Below are 16,335 nucleotides of genomic sequence, written 5' to 3' on the forward strand. Positions count from 1 at the left end.
CAAGAGAATGTAGTCAATTTATAATCTACAAATTAGATGAAAAGGTATGGATCAGTTCCATTTGTACAGGATGTCTTAAAGATCAAATCCCAAAGCATCCCCACTCAAAAAATAACCCATCGTGCAGCAAAATGTAATGCAAACATGATTATCCCCTCAGGCAGTTTGTACTTGAAAATCAACAAACAGTTGTCATGTTATTTGAAATGAACCTTTTATGTTATGTAGTGTTCTACTCCACCTGGCATAATGTCTAATTCCAGTGCAGAGGTGGCATCCCATTTGCAATTGAGGCAGCAATTTATCACCTTCACTAAGTGAATCGGAATCATCTGGATATTTTTTTTATTTTTTATTTTGCAGATTACAGTATCTGCTGCCTTTTAAAAAAAATAAACATTTGCTTCTTCTGAGCTTGTGGGTCTTACACAGAATAGCCTTTGGGAGACAGTGAGAAAAGACTGTCTTAATGATTGCTATTCATGCATATGGCTGCTCAACAGATTTTTTTTTTCTTTGCTCCATGAATATGGAATCAAATTATTATGAACAGGTGCAACCAAGTAACTACATTTCATGCTCGGTGAGGTATCACAAACACTTAAATTTGATAAAGTTAATACACAAATATAGACTAGGGGAGACAACAATACATTAATTTGCATTCATGAGAATGCAAATATGGCACTCAGGATGCAAAGCTTTGTGGCTGTGATCAAGGCTCATACACAGTAATTTTCGACAATTATTTCAACTCACTGCTTATCCCACCTCTCCACATCCCACAGCCAGTATCCATACTTTCTTATTGATGGTTTTCTTGCTGAATGGAGACCAGTTTTGAATGTGAAGTTAAAGGCTTTCATGGCTGGCAACCATAGTTTGTTTGTTTTTTTTTTTTTTGTGAGTTTTTCAGGCTATGTGGCCATGTTGTAGAAGAGTTTATTCCTGAGTTTCACCAGCATCTGTGGCTGTCATCTTCAGAGAATGTTGGTATGGAAGAGAGTGGAATATATGTATACTGAGTGACCCTGTGTAGGGAGGAGCAATTTCCATGTTAATCTGTGTATTGTTCTGTTGATCAATGGCAAGGCCTCAGGGTGGGAGGATATGCAAGGAGGATTAGTGTCTGTTTAATGATCATTATCTGCTGAGAAAACTTTTCATTTGCATTTTTCTGGATCTTGATTTTAGTGTTTCTACGTCATGCTATAGACTCAATTTTCAAATTCAGCTGGGCTCAACAATTGTATAGGTTTTTTGTGGGTTTTTCACGCTATGTGGCCATGTTCTAGAAGAGTTTATTCCTGGCGTTTCACCTGCATCTTCAGGGAATGCCAACCACAGATGCAGGCAAAATGTCAGGAATGAACTCTTCTAGAACATCGCCACTTAGCCAAAAACTCCACAAAAACTATGGATGCTGTCCATGAAAGCCTTTGACTTCACAATTTTATAGAGGTGTGTGTATACACACACACACACACACACACAGCAGTAATCTTCACATAAAACAAGCCTACTTCCCATCTGTCATGTAGACCTTTTTCCTATTCTTTTTTTTTCTTTTCGAATAATATAGAACCAAATTATGGTTCTCAATATTAACAGTGAATTAAAAGTGCTATAAGTTCACTAACTTTTTACCAAATGAAAGCAGCCTGTACACATTGCCAAAACATAAGAGACCCTACCTGCATGTAAGCAGACAAAATGAGAAAACTATACTACTTTTAGACTGCTGATTGAGCAGAAATTGGTTCCAAGAGTTTTTTTTTTATTTTAAAAAAAAGAGACAATAAACTCCTAAATATCAAAATAACAGATGGAGGTGGTTATCTTTACTGCCTTTATTCTTTGTTTCTCAGAGACAGTCGCACATTCCTAGAAACAGAACGCTGGACTACTCCCCTTTCACAGGTGTTCTGTGAATTTTTAAAGGGGTTATCTTTGGCAAGCACTAAGTAATTGTTCTATGTTTTACAATCTATGAAGTTCAAGGATAAACCTGTGGTTTAATGTAATCAATAGCAAGGCATACCTATTATCCGAATTGTAGGTTTGGTGGAAAATACATTCCCAATTCCATCTACATTCTCCAGTTAACATGAAGACTGCACAATATATTATGAATGTTCATCTGCATTACATCTGGATATGCATCATAAATTTGATAGTATAATCCATATGTAGAAGCCTGCTTCTTTGCACTGACTGAATTGAATGGACTGGATCAGATGTGTTATAGGAATCCCTACATTTAAAACCTGACATTTTAAAGTACAGTTCCCAGAATCCCCGTTTTTGACAAAAAGTGGCTGCCCGGCTAGACGGGCAGGCCGCTTTGCCGCTAGAAGCGGCGACAAACTACAAGCCCCAGAGGCCTCTGGGGCTTGCCCCGGCCCCTTATTGGTGCGCGGGGCAGAAGTGGAGTCGCTTCCACCCTGCGACACTCTAGGGGCCGGGCTCTATGATCCGGGAGTTCCGGTCCTCCAGGGCAGTTCATTGGTCTGCTGCCCGGGAGGAGGAGTCTCCTGGATCAGGTGACCTGGGGGCGGAGCCGGGGCCTATATAAGGCCGCACGGCTGGCCCCGGCCTTCAGTCGGCTCTTGGCTCCAAGCAGTTCAAAGCCAATTAGGAAGGGAGGAGGCAACGGAGTGCTTCTCCCACCCACCCACCCACTGCTTGGTTCGTGGGTTTTTTGTCACAACTTGGAGTCGGCCGCATAGGCCAGGATCTGCACGGTGTGGTACCAGGGCTACGGAGCTCTGGTTTGGGAGTCAGTCGGGACCCGGGGGCGAATAGGGCAGGCGTATGGCCATTACGGGGGCCATAACGCGAGGACGCCTCCCGGTGACTAGGGGCTTAGCGAATATGTGAACGCATGGCAGAGTTGCAGTCAAATGGTGTTCCTTAGCCCCTAGGTCATCCCAATGCCTGGTGGGTACCAGGTTTTCGCTAATCAGACAAACATGGGGTTGTTTGATTTCACAGATCCTGACCTCATGCTTGGTGCCAACCCTACCAATTGTTTGCTATTAATAAAGTTGTGGCCTTTCCTCCAGCTTGGTTTCCTGTGGTTATTTGTCAGCGGCATCTGAGGCAACATAATTATGGATTGAAGGACAGTATTTTAAGATATACTGGACTGGGCCTCACTCCCAGTGGTTTTCACATTCAATTAAGGTAAAACAATCTGAAATTGGCTATCATTGGCACATTTTACTTTTTACAGCATCTAAATTTGTGTCCAGGTGTGTCTATATGGAGGCTTCTCAAGGAACTCATTATATTCTGTCTTCAAAAGGTCTTGCAGCCTTATTCAGGGAAATGGTATATTAATAACATTGAGCCCACAGGCTGAGAATAACATCTCCCAGTGGTTTAATTAATATATATATAGCAGATGCAAACATATGACCATGATATTGAAGGGGGAACATCTCCTAGTATCATCTTCTCATACTAGAAGGACCAAAGCCACTATAAAACAGAGATCCACCTTGCAGTATCCACCACCATCCTTCTCCTTGAAAAGGAAGTCTGAAGTGTGTCTTGCTCAATGAATGACATGAGATGATAATTTGGACAGACCCAAGTTGTCATGGAGGCAATAAATAGTCAGAGAAATTTCTGCCAGTATAGCCACAGTATAGCTACACAACATCATAAATGAAGGAGAAGGATGAAGCGATGATGGCGGTGGCAGCAGTGGTTGAGGTGGTAGAGGAGGTTCATGATTATAATACCTTTTGTTGATGTAATTTATTAAAATCTTGCGTTTGAAGATATTCAACAATTTATAATTTTGGGACTAGCACACTGAACTTTTGACATTAGAAAACAAAAACAAAAACTCTGCAACCAATAATTAACAAGAGCAGTAAACACTATGTTAAAGAGCAATAGTTCCACTCCATGGCCAACTAATTGTAATTGGGAGCATGTATAATGATCACAAGTAGCACAAAATAATCTAGTTTTCCCTACAGTCTTGTTATCTGGCTGATATCATTTGACATTCTTCCTATTCCCTTTTAAGGATCCTAAGGGAAGGAGGGAGCTTGCTTCTTGAGGTTAATCTGAAATGCCCCAACCTATTAGCAAAATCTTTATCTCCAAACTGAGGGCATATGTAATTATTCAAAGATCAATGAAAAATGTACAAATGTCATTTCATGTAGTCACTTTACATTTTCTTGGTGTATCCTTATATTCCTTTTGAAGAGGGGCTGTTCTCAGCCATGCCCATTACAACCGCAAACAAGAAAGAACAACAATAAAATGTGCAGTGACTGGAAATCTGTTGGTGTTTTATAATCAGATTTTTTAAAATCTGAAACAGAATGGCCATATTCAGTTTAAAGGTCTCAAAGTGGAGTTGTGCATGCAGTCCAATTGTGCCCACAAATGTACAAGCAGATGCAAATGTGGGTGCAAGCAGAGACAAATGTCAGCTATGTATACTGTATAACATAATTTATAGGTAGATAAAGGGAAGGAAGGAAGGAAAGAGAGGGAGAGAGGAAGAGAGAAAGGTGGAGGGAGATGCATTCCTTCAGTTTTATCCTCAACAATCTGGCAAGTAAGATTATGCTAAAAATCTATATTATGGCAAAAAGTAATCCTATGAGCTTCATGAGTGAATGTCAAGCTATGAGGTTTATCACATGGGGACAGGATAGGGATGGGATTGCTCCCCCATCCATATCCTGGTCATGACCCATCCGTGACCCCCAAGTGAAAGTGTTTGTGCTAAACATGTGCATTTGAAAGTGTGCTGTTCCTATCATTCAGCTGGCATGGTATTAAATTCTTCCATTAATACAAAATGACAGCAAATGATGCAGAATGACACTTCACTGTTCACCCTGCTTTCATGTGAAAGTGATTCATGTGATCACTTTCACTAGTACTTCCTGGGTGGCTGAATGACAGATTCAGCATGGTTTGTATGTGAAAGTGATTCGCATGATCACTTTCACTGGTGCTTCCCGGCCAGGTCAAGTATGAGTTATGCGTGGAAGTCCTTCCCACGATCGAGCAGGGAGGATGGGACAGGGACGGAACAATGACATCCCATCCCTCATGTGATAAGTTCCTATGGCAGAAGCAAGAGTTGTGTATTCAGCTGTTTGCCTGTTCATGTGAGGGACTAAATTTGGGATAATAACGATGTTACTCTGGCCTTGTTTGCATTGGCAAGGATACTTCAGGGGCAGCCCAGAGTATTATGCCTCCATATCACCTCTGATATGTCCCCCCTCCTATTCTGATATCATTCCGTTCAGGTGATGCATGGTGCAAATCCCAGTTCTGGTGTGGACAGTCTGGACAAAGTTAATATAAACTAAAAGAAAATCTTACCTGTTGCTAAAGATCTTCCAGGAAGACCTGGAGCTCTCCATTTCTGCACTGTGGTGGCTGTTTACACAGGTGACTAATCATCAGGTGTCTTAGATGGCATATATGGCAAATTACAGCTTTCTGTGTGGAAGGATTGTCTACTGGATATAGTCCCCTGTCACCAGGCAGGTGGGTTCTAGGATTCTTAGCGTGATGGCCAAATGTTAATTGCCTAATTGCATTGAAAGGGTTAGTTTTATTTCTTTATTTCTTTTCTAAAATAGGAGCTAAAATATTTATTTATTTATTTATTTATTTATTTATTTATTTATTTGGAAGATTTATATCTTACCTTTTTCACACAATGGGATTCCTAGGCACTTTATGCTTCAGCCTGGCAGTAAAAGGATATGGAAGGGACTGAGAAGACATCAGGGGAGTAAATATTTCTCTTAACAATTTGTTTCTATGGTTATCTTATTTATTCGGATGGGAGATGGCTTGTACCTGGGCAGTTCAGATTCCTTTCTGCAGTTGGGGGTGGTCAGACTGACCTATGTAATGTTAGAAATCCATCTTCCAGTTGCCTCACCCTAAAAAAGGGTTGGCACACTGCCCAGGGGACTAGCTACTGAACCACACAGATTTGCATGGATAACATGTTAAGGAAAATGCAACATGGGATATACAGTGAATGAAATAAAACATGTATGTGAGAGTCAGGGTGACTCAGCAGAAGCAATTAGAAGCCACACAGGTGTAAAAGGTAATGGAATTAACAAGTCCTAAATGCCAAGGACAGAAATGTAAAGTGGATAATTGAACACACCTGAGAATTGTTAAGTGGACAAGGTGAGATGATGAAATCATTAATTGTGGGTTGAACCAAGAGAACCAATGAGAGTGGATGTACACGCCCACTGGGTGGAAACTGACAAGAGTGGGTGGTATTTTCCAATGACTATAATAATGACTATGAATCCCAATGTATTTTGTGGGTAGTAGTGGATAGTAGTGAGGAGTTGTATTGGATAGTTTTGGAGCTGTATATAGTAGAATAAAGTAGATCTTTTATATAAGACTACTGAGTTGTCTGGTGTCTTGAGTCAAGCTACAAGAGCCAGCTGGATCCTGAAGAAGTGTGAAGACTTCTGTGGAAGCAAGAGTGAGAAGGCTTGGAGAGTTTGTCAGGGTCTTCAGCCTATTCTCTGTAACTCTGCTGCTTTAGAGCAAAGCTTTAACCACTGGCCAAAACTGGTCAGCGCCGGTGCGTAACAAGGTGGTGAGTTTGAGCCAGAGGTGAAGAGCTACAACTCCCATCATCCCTGACATAACAAATCTTGGTTTGCTAGAATCCACAATACAATATAATCATTTTAATACCCTTTGGTGATGGGTGGATGAATCAGTCAATGATAACTTTGAAGAATATATAACCAAGCATCTATATAATGCCACAAGCAAACTGACCCTCAGATGCCATGCCTATAAAGATCACACACCTTGTCCTCCCTTAATGTACTTGGGTGGCAGTGGGGGATGGAGTCTATTTGGCGACAGACTTGGAAAGGTCATAGTACGTAGAGATAGCTGGGCATCATTTCATCCTGTGTTTCTCATTTAGTTTAACTACTACATTTGTTCCAGTCATTGTTATGAATAAGCACTTGGTCAGTTATAAATCATAAAGTAATCATTTCCTATACCAGAGACATATTAGAAATTGCTGCTGTCAGCAGTTAGCAACACTATTTAGATTGCTAAGCAAATGTGACTAAATGCAGAATTGCAAGTAAAAGGGCAGGAAATGCCCTTCAGGCAATGCCTTGTCAATGATTATCATTAACTCATTGATAGTACAAGCTAGCTTCCTGGCCTCCTTGCCTATATGGAAGAAGTGAAATTCAGCACAATCTGAAGAATATAAGGGTTTGAAAAGAAATGTGTGTTGTCTAAAACAGGAAAATTAGTAGAGGAACCTGAGGGGACTTAATGTTTACGTGGATTGTTTCTTATAAATTGCCAAAAAAATAATTAAAGAAATAAGCATGCTTTAAAACAGAGGCAGAGAATATTCAGTCCTCAGTGTAACTTCAAAGCCCTGTGCAAATGATCAGTTCAAACTTCTGGCAAGAACAACTCTATCTTAGCAGCCCCCTTTAATGAGCAGGAACATGAAAAGAGTTGTAGAGGGAGAGAGATTAGTGATGAACATACAGAAAGAGATAAGGGGAGAAGTTCATCTACTTAAGGCACTGGATTCATCTACCATTAGATGTTAATTGGGGCTGTATATCTTTCTAAATTTTGTTTCTTGTTGGCAAGAAAAAGAAAACTTGTTCACTTTTTTTTCTTTAAAAGGTATTCACAAGTCGTATGTTTTGCACGTTTTCTGTGCAAAAAACATATCTTTGCCCAGAAAACACAAAGGGTTCTTTTTGCTCCGCTGCGGGTTCCTCGCGGAGCAAACTAGGGCGCCGGGCCTAAGTTTCTTCAAAATCTCAGACACTTTTCCCAGCTCTGTGGCCATTTCCTTGATAAATGTTCCTGTATGTGGTTGATGGAAGGAAGAGTCTGTCCAGGTTTTGATTTTCCACAGTTTTTTAAACATACCAATTATACACGATCGCTGGAATTCTGTATTAGTATAAACTAAATCACTTCTATTGCCCCCCCCCCAAATTTTAGTGAAATCTCATTCAATTATTTTCCAGTCATTGGCAGAATGGACGTCCTCCCCGTACAAGTGATGGCGAATAAAGTAGGTTGGGTGGGTGAGATATGTTTGTTGCAATAGTGCCAAAATTGTAACTAAGTAATGTTTGTGAATAACAAACAGTTGCATTCCTGAATACAAAAAAAATCACAATATTATTTAGACTGCATCCAGACTGCAGAAATAATCCAGTTTCACGCCACATTTACTGCCATGGCCCAATGCTATGGAATTCTAGGAATTTTAGTTTGTTGTGGCACCAGAACTCTGTGACAGAGAAGGCAAAAATTCTCACAAATGTACAATTCCCAGAAGGTCCATTCTGCCAATAATTGAGGCATGATTCTTTTTGTCAGTTGGGGAGGGTCAGATTAGAAAAAATTACCTATTTAAGTACTGAATCACATATATGCTGATACTGGATTCCAGAACTTGTTCACAAGCATTCAACCATTGATTTAAGTTAGTTTACATGTATTTTTTTAAGTGCATATTTTCCTGCACACATGCACATTTTATAAGATGCATTTTTCAAAATCCTGAGGTATATAAATTTTCAAAGGAAAACTGTATCCAATTAACTTCAATTTTGGCTGCCTCATACAGTCAAGCAGCAAAATAAATCTTATGGAGCGAATTCCTGGGGAGGTACCTTCATTAATCAAATAAATCATTATGCAAACAGAAAATCATCTTTAGACCATTTATCTCTTTTTATTCCTGGTGAAAACTAAGAAATGATATCAAAAATAGACACAGAGGTGATTTTCAATTTGTAGGTATGTTTAAGTCAGATAACTTAATTCCCATGTTTGACTAATATATGAATATTAGTTATTCTTCCCTGAATCTAGTTATCCATAATAATCTCTGCATTACAAATTTCTCTGATTTTATAATGTGACACATGGATCAAAAATGGTATTTTTGTACATTAGGAAAAGCTACATATATGTGTTTATAAGAAAGTTGTAAACAAATATTGGTATATTAGTGAAAATTGTGTACAAATGAGAGAAAATTGTGCTTAAGTCTGTTTGTCCATTTTTGAGTGCATTTCAAAAATAACCACAGACTCCTATGGGATTCAAATAGAACTGATATATGATTGTAGAAATGACAGCTAACATGAACATGATAAACTAGTGGGTATTCATGGATGAAAGGTGTTAGACAGGTGGAACCTTGGAGAAGAATTTGTCAGACAGAAGCCGGTGAATATGTATGGGATGATTCTTTTGAATGCTGGCAGATAAACTGATTCATTTATCATGGGTCCATTTTCATTTGGGGGATGGGAAGGTTTGTTTTAATGGGTGATGGTTTGCAGGGCCTTGAGGCAGCCATCTCATTGAAGGTAAGCAAGGACACTCAGTTCAAAGGCTGGAGCAGAGAGTTTAGGGGGCATTCCTATACAGCACTCTGAGCTCCATAATGGAACAATTGTGGGGCAATGTTTTACTAAGTAAATCTAGAATCATGCAAGGTTATTTATGATACTCAATTCTATAATATAATTTAGTAAACAATTTTTTAAAATCTATTTTGGCAGGTTTTTTTAAAAGTCATTTGTGGTCATCACCACTGGCCAGAATATTCAGGCAGCAGCCTGGAGTATTCTGGCACCAAAGCTTCGCTACCCCCCCCCCCCCCCAATTATCTGAGCATTACAGAGCGATGGTGGGCAACTGTTTATATGTGTGTCCCACTGTGCTGTCTGCTGCTGTTGATATGGGTCACTCCTTCTGAAGTCAAAAACAAGGTGTCCAGTTATAATTATTATTATTAACCTTTATTTATAAAGCACTGTAAATTTACACAGCGCTGTACATACAATCTTTTCAATTGGACGGTTCCCTGCCCACAGGCTTGCAATCTAAAAAGACATGACACAAAAGGAGAATGGAGTGGTGGTGGGGAAGGGGATGAGGGCCAGCAGTTCTTCTCTACCTCCGAGGCCTGGATCAGGGGAGATGGACTGGAGGGAGGGCTTGGCTTCTTAATGAATGGTTAATCATCTTCCAGGGAGACCTGTTGGAGCTAGCCTGCCTCTCTAGTAGGATAATACATATAAAATACATAGCAATACAGAAAATGATTCAATAGAACAGGCAAGAAAAGAACATCAAATAGCAAGTGACAATTATGCAATGCCTGGGAATGCTTCTCTGAACAGGATGGTCTTCAGCTCCGTTTTGAAGCTGGTTAAAGAAGTGATGGCTCTTGCTCGCGGGGGAAGAAGGTTCCAGGAGTGAGGGGTAGCAAGTGAAAAGGGGTGAATCCGAGATAGGGCAGAGGAAATCCTGGGCTGGGACAGCCGACCTTGACTACCAGAACGGAGGGCCCTAGTGGGAAGGTGAGGAGAAATAAGGTCTGATAAGTAAGGAGGGGCTAGCCCATGTAAGGCTCTAAATGTCGACAGCAAGAGGTTATACTGAATGCGGAAAGGGAGGGGGAGCCAGTGAAGGGATGCCAACACAGGAGAGATGTGGTCAGAGCAGTGGGCGGAAGTGATAATGCATGCAGCTGAATGCTGGACAGAAATTAAAGGACGGAGGTGAGAAAGAGGAAGCCCAGTCAGGAGGATGTTACAGTAATCAAGTTGTGAGACCTCTAGGGCATGGACCAGGATCTTGGCAGTAGAAGCGGAGAGACATGGTTGGATTTTGGCAATATTGTATAAAAAGAACCTACAAGCCTTGGCTGTGGTCTGGATCTGAGGGATACACGACAGAGAAGAATCAAAGAGAAAACCAAGTCTGTGGGCTGGTTGAATAGAAATGTTGTCCACAGAGACAGAAAAGGAGTGTTGAATGGTGGACTTAGGAGAAAAGACAAGAAACTCCGTCTTGGACATGTTGAGCTTCAAACACCGATGACGCATCCACTGCGAGACAGCTGTGAGATAAGACGAAACTTGCTGTTCAAGCCTTGGAGAAAGGTCAGGGGTGGAAAGATACAACTGGGTGTCATCGGCATACAGATGGTAGGAAAAACCAAAAGAGCTAATGAGTTTACCTAAGGACAGTGTGTAGAGAGAAAACAGAAGGGGACCCAGAACAGAGCCCTGGGGAACTCCAACAGATAAGGGAACGGAGGACGAAGTCTGACCACCTGTGACCACTGCAAAAGATCTGTCTGACAAATAAGATCTAAACCAGTTGAGAACAGAGTCTGAGAACCCAAGGTCAGAAAGTATATCAACTAGAAGACAGTGATCAACGGTGTCAAAGGTTGCAGACAAATCAAGAAGGATGAGAACAGAGTAAAGGCCATTAGCCTTGGCCTGTATAAGGTCATTCGAGATCTTAGTGAGAGCTGTCTCTGTTGAATGCCTTGGGCGGAAACCAGACTGAAAGGGATCGAGGATGGAGTTGGCTTCAAGAAACTCAAGACAGCGAGAATAAACAACCCGTTCCAAAACTTTAGAAAGAAAGGGAAGAAGAGAAATTGGATGATAGCTAGACAGAGAGGAGGGGTCAAGAGAAGTTGATCACATGGCTGGGCACCTTGTAGTGAGCTCATTGGGAATGGTCTGTGCTGGTAGTAGTGGCACTGGGTAGCACAGTGTGCCGCTGTAAAAACAACTGTCCAGCATTGCTCAAAGTGCTCTACATTTTCTTGGAGGATCCAGAAATTTTCTTGGAGGATCTGTCTATTGAAATAAACAGAATAAGCTAGAACTTTTCATATTTTCTGTTGAACTTGTATTTTCATCTTCTGACATCCACTGTATCAGTTGCAAATCACTACAGTTTATCTGAGGAAAAGGGATCTTTTGGTCTGGGCAAGTCATACATTTGTTGTTCTTGTGTACCTTTAACTCATTTCCAATGTACAGTGACCCTAAGGTGAAACTATCATGGGGTTTTCTTGACATGATTTGTTTAAAGGAGGTTTGTCATTGCCTTTCCCTGAGGTTGATAGCATGTGACATGCCCAAGGTCACTCAGCAGATATTATGGACAAACAAAGAATTGAATCCTGGTGTCCAGAGTCATAGTTTGGACTCTGAATTCAACACTCAAACCACTATACGATGCTGGCTCTCATACATAATACCAACACTTTTTTTAAAAAAAATAGCAAATGCATCTGCAAACACATGGTATTTGATAAACATTAAGTGGCACACAGTTTACAGGGAGTGCAGAAGCCTTTTCCCCCCTTCTCACTTCCAAGCTGATGTCTCAGCTCCACATGAAATGTTTAAGATTTTTTTTTTTCAGCCAGATGCTTTTCTTGAGTTGAATTCCATGTTAGTCCATTAAAAAATACAGTCCTTCCCACTTTCCTTTACACGTCTAGGACGTTAAAGAAAGCCCTTCAATGAATCTGGAGGGGAAGGCAAAAAATAGAATAAACCTTCTGTTCTTCCTGAATTTGACAGCTTTTCATTACCTTCCACTCCCTGTAAGCCAAAAAGAACATGTGGCCATCTGTTAATAAATCTCAACAGGGTTTCCAACAAGTGTTAGAAATCCCACGTTCATAAAGATTTTGATGGATGTCAGTTTGGGAATGCGAATAAAGTGAAGGGGTTCTGTGACAAGTGTTTAAAATAACTTCAGAATTAAGTTGGCTTAGATAACATTACCAGCAATGTGCTTTTATTATTTAAAGAAACTAATGAATACAAATCAAGATGGATGACTGGATATACAGATGATAGAAACAGAAGCAGATAGATAGCCAGATAGATATGAAAATTTAAAAGAAATATTCGTGTTTATTCATTTATTTATATCTCCTCTTTCTCCCAATATAGGAACTCAGTAACCTTGTAAAGTCTTCATCACAGTCTTCTTCTTTGGCCTGAATACTTCAAGCTGCAATCAGCCTGAAGCAGGCCTTCTCTGTGGAGTTAAAGGTATTTTCATATTTTTCAAAATACATCTAAAACCCAATCCACACAAGGACTTTTGTATATACAATTAGAATTATGCCTGAGTATCTTTTTGCTAAAGGCAGCTAAAAGTATATGCTGAAAGTACATCTAGTTGCGCTTCCAAAGAGAATCCAGTTAGCACCTTTACTGATTTAAGTGTGATACACATCTCCATTCACAATCTTGGGTAACATGCATTCATGTCTCAATTTATTACTTCATTCTTGATTATATATGTCCGATGTTCCACATTTTGGTGAAGAGGATGTTATAAATAAAAAGGTCTTATAAATGTTATTGTTGTTCTGAAATGTCTTCCAATCTATGGGTTGCTTCCCTAGTCTTTAGGAGGCATCAGGTGTTCTATGGTTTAGGCACATGTTAATGACCTCTCTTTCTCTCTCCACATGGGATTTCCTTGACTGACTGTGCTGCTGAGTTTGTTATCTTTCCAATTTTAAATATTTTAACTGATGATTTTTATTTTAATGTCTGTTTTAATTTCTTCATGTTTGTTAATTTCATCATTGTATTTAATAAATGATAAGCAGTCTATAAATCACTTGCACAATCAAATTAAATAGATAGGTCTGTGATTTTGCAAAGTCAAATGATTTCATGGCCAGCATCCATAATTTTTGGTGATGCGGCTGACATCTCAGAGAAAGTTCAGAGGAAGCTTTCTTTGAAGATGCCAGCCACAGCTGCTGGTGAAATGACAGGGAAAAAAAACCTCTTCTAGAACACAGCCTCATAGCCCAAAAAACCCACAAAAATATGTTATTTGTTTTGTTTTGCTTTGATTGCACAAGGGGAGATCTACTGTGAATGAAAGCTCAAGTCTAGAACCACTTGTTGAATTCAGAGGCTGAGAAAAATCTGAACATAGATATTTCTACTTCACAAGGGTTTTTTCCTCTTTAAAAAGTTCTTAGAAGTTTCCTGAAATCCTGAATTTAATCTCAGCAACAAATCAGTCAATAATTAGGAGAATAAAATATTCCTTTAGCTTTACTTTTCTTGCAAAATCCCTTCCACATTTTCAGAAAAAGACAAAACAGTGAAAATGTTGCTTTTCTCACTATTGTGTTTATGAATCACAAGTCCATTTTTCTACAGTGACTCAGTTTCTGGAGAGATAAAGAATTTGTCTCTCTTCTTTCTTTCTAGTTGATCAATGATCACTTACTAAGCCACAAAAATATCATTGTGATGCAGTAAACTTTATGCATGGGCAGTAACTATGTGATGCAAGGGGAAAAATAACACTACTATAATCTGCCTTTTACTAGGGATGACATAGTCAGGCCCCACCTGGAATTTTGTGTCCAGTTCTGGGCACCACAATTCAAAAAGCACATTGAGAAACTGGAGCGTGTCCAAAGGAGGGCGACTAAAATGATGAAAGCTCTGGAAACCATGTCCTATGAGGAATGACTTAGGGAGCTGGGGATGTTTAGCCTTGAGAAAAGAAGGTTAAGAGGTGATATGATAGCCCTGTTTAAATATTTGAAGGGATGTCATATTGAGGAGGGGGCAAGCTTGTTTTCTGCTGCTCCAGAGAACAGGACCTGGAACAATGGATGCAAGCTACAGGAAAAGAGATTCCACCTCAACATTAGGAGGAACTTCCTGACAGTAAGGGCTGTTAGACAGTGGAACACACTCCCTTGGAGTGTAGTGGAGTCTCCTTCTTTGGAGGTCTTTAAGCAGAGGCCGGATGACCATCTGTCGAGGATGCTTTGATTGAGATTTCCTGCATGGCAAGGGGTTGGACTGGATGGCCCTTGTGGTCTCTTCCAACTCTACGATTCTATGATTCTATGAAGGCACACATTACATGCGCACACACACAGGAGGCATGAAATGTATACAGTGATGAACAAGTCTCTCTCCCACTTAAATCAGGGAAGCTCTCCCTCGAGCCACCTGAGGCTGGTTTGCCGATTGTCTTTCTGCAATCCTCCTGGATCTGCGCCTGCAAGCACTCTCGGCCCTTCTCTCTTGATAAGAAGGCACTTGCAGGCACGCCTCGTCTCCTGAATCACCACTAGGCTGTGGCACCCTAGAAAGCCTTTCTTCGGCACTAGGACCTGGTTGAATCTCCTGCTCTGGGGCTGGAGGATCACAGCTGGGACCTGGCAGAGCAGAACTAACACCTGGCGTTGCCTCAATCAGCCCTTGCTCTGGAGGAGGCTCATCCTCCTCCTCATCCTCCGAGAGCTGATCTTGGCTGGCCATGACATGAGGAGTGACAAATGGAGTAAGGTTTCACTGATATCAATTTTAAGACAGAGTTTAAGAAGGGTGTTGACTGCATACATGCTATTCTTAAAAGTCTGCTGTGTTACTGTCTGCCTTCCAAGTAGGGATGGAAAGAATCTGGAAAATCTTGGAAAAAATTGTCAAAATCTCATCCACATCCTCATCCTCTGATGTAGGGAATCCTAGAAGAGTGAGAATCTTTGCAGGTTTATATAAAAATTTCATGTGAGGTAATCATCATCATCATGGAACAAACCATTATTTTATTCTACAGAGAAAACAAGTTTCCTGCCACAAAACAATATTTTCTAGGTTTTGTGTCAGGGACTTGTTTTTATATAGAAATACTGTTTTCTGCATTGGAAACTTTTTTTCTGGGCAAAAAAATCCCCGTTTCCTACCCATAGAATTATGAATAGTCTTCACAATCATAGTCTTTCACAACCACACAATTGCAGCCCACAACTTTGTGGGGTTTTCCTTCTTTGTCGATCTTGCAGAGACCTACCCACTTACCCAGCTTCTTTTAATCAACCTTTATCAGGTTGATATGATGTATTTTTTTTTGATAGAATTCAAAGATATAGCCATGTTAGTCTGTAGAATCAGTATGTAAAGAGATCTTGTGGCACCTTTGAGACTAACTGAAAGAAAGAAGGTGGCAGCATGAGCTTCCACAGACTTCAGTCTACTTCCTCAGTTGCTTTTGGTGGAGTGGAAGCCAGGAGCAGACATATATATGCCATAAGTATGTGAGAATGTCAATTCAAATTCAAAATCCTTTGCGGTATGGAAATGAAATAGCAATTCAAGTTTTAACAGTCATTGTTTGTGGACAAAGACATAGCCATTGGATATGGAAATGAGATGTCAAGACCAGTTTGGCCTTGGAAAGTAGCCTGCAGGTGGGGAGAATAGATGAGTGTAGGACACCCCCATGAAGATGCGGTCAGACGGTGCCAGGAAACCATTGTCCCTGTTCAATCCATTGCTGAGGGACTGTAGTTTATGGATAATAATAATATTTTAATAATATTTATTATTTATAAACCACTTTTCCAAAATTTGATCAAAGCGGTGTACAACACAAAACAAAAATGTGAGACAATAAAACAAATCA

The sequence above is a fragment of the Sceloporus occidentalis genome, unplaced genomic scaffold (assembly GCF_023333645.1).
Source record: "Sceloporus occidentalis isolate IW3139 unplaced genomic scaffold, rSceOcc1.0.p SCAF_5, whole genome shotgun sequence".
In the NCBI taxonomy this organism is placed as follows: domain Eukaryota; kingdom Metazoa; phylum Chordata; class Lepidosauria; order Squamata; family Phrynosomatidae; genus Sceloporus; species Sceloporus occidentalis.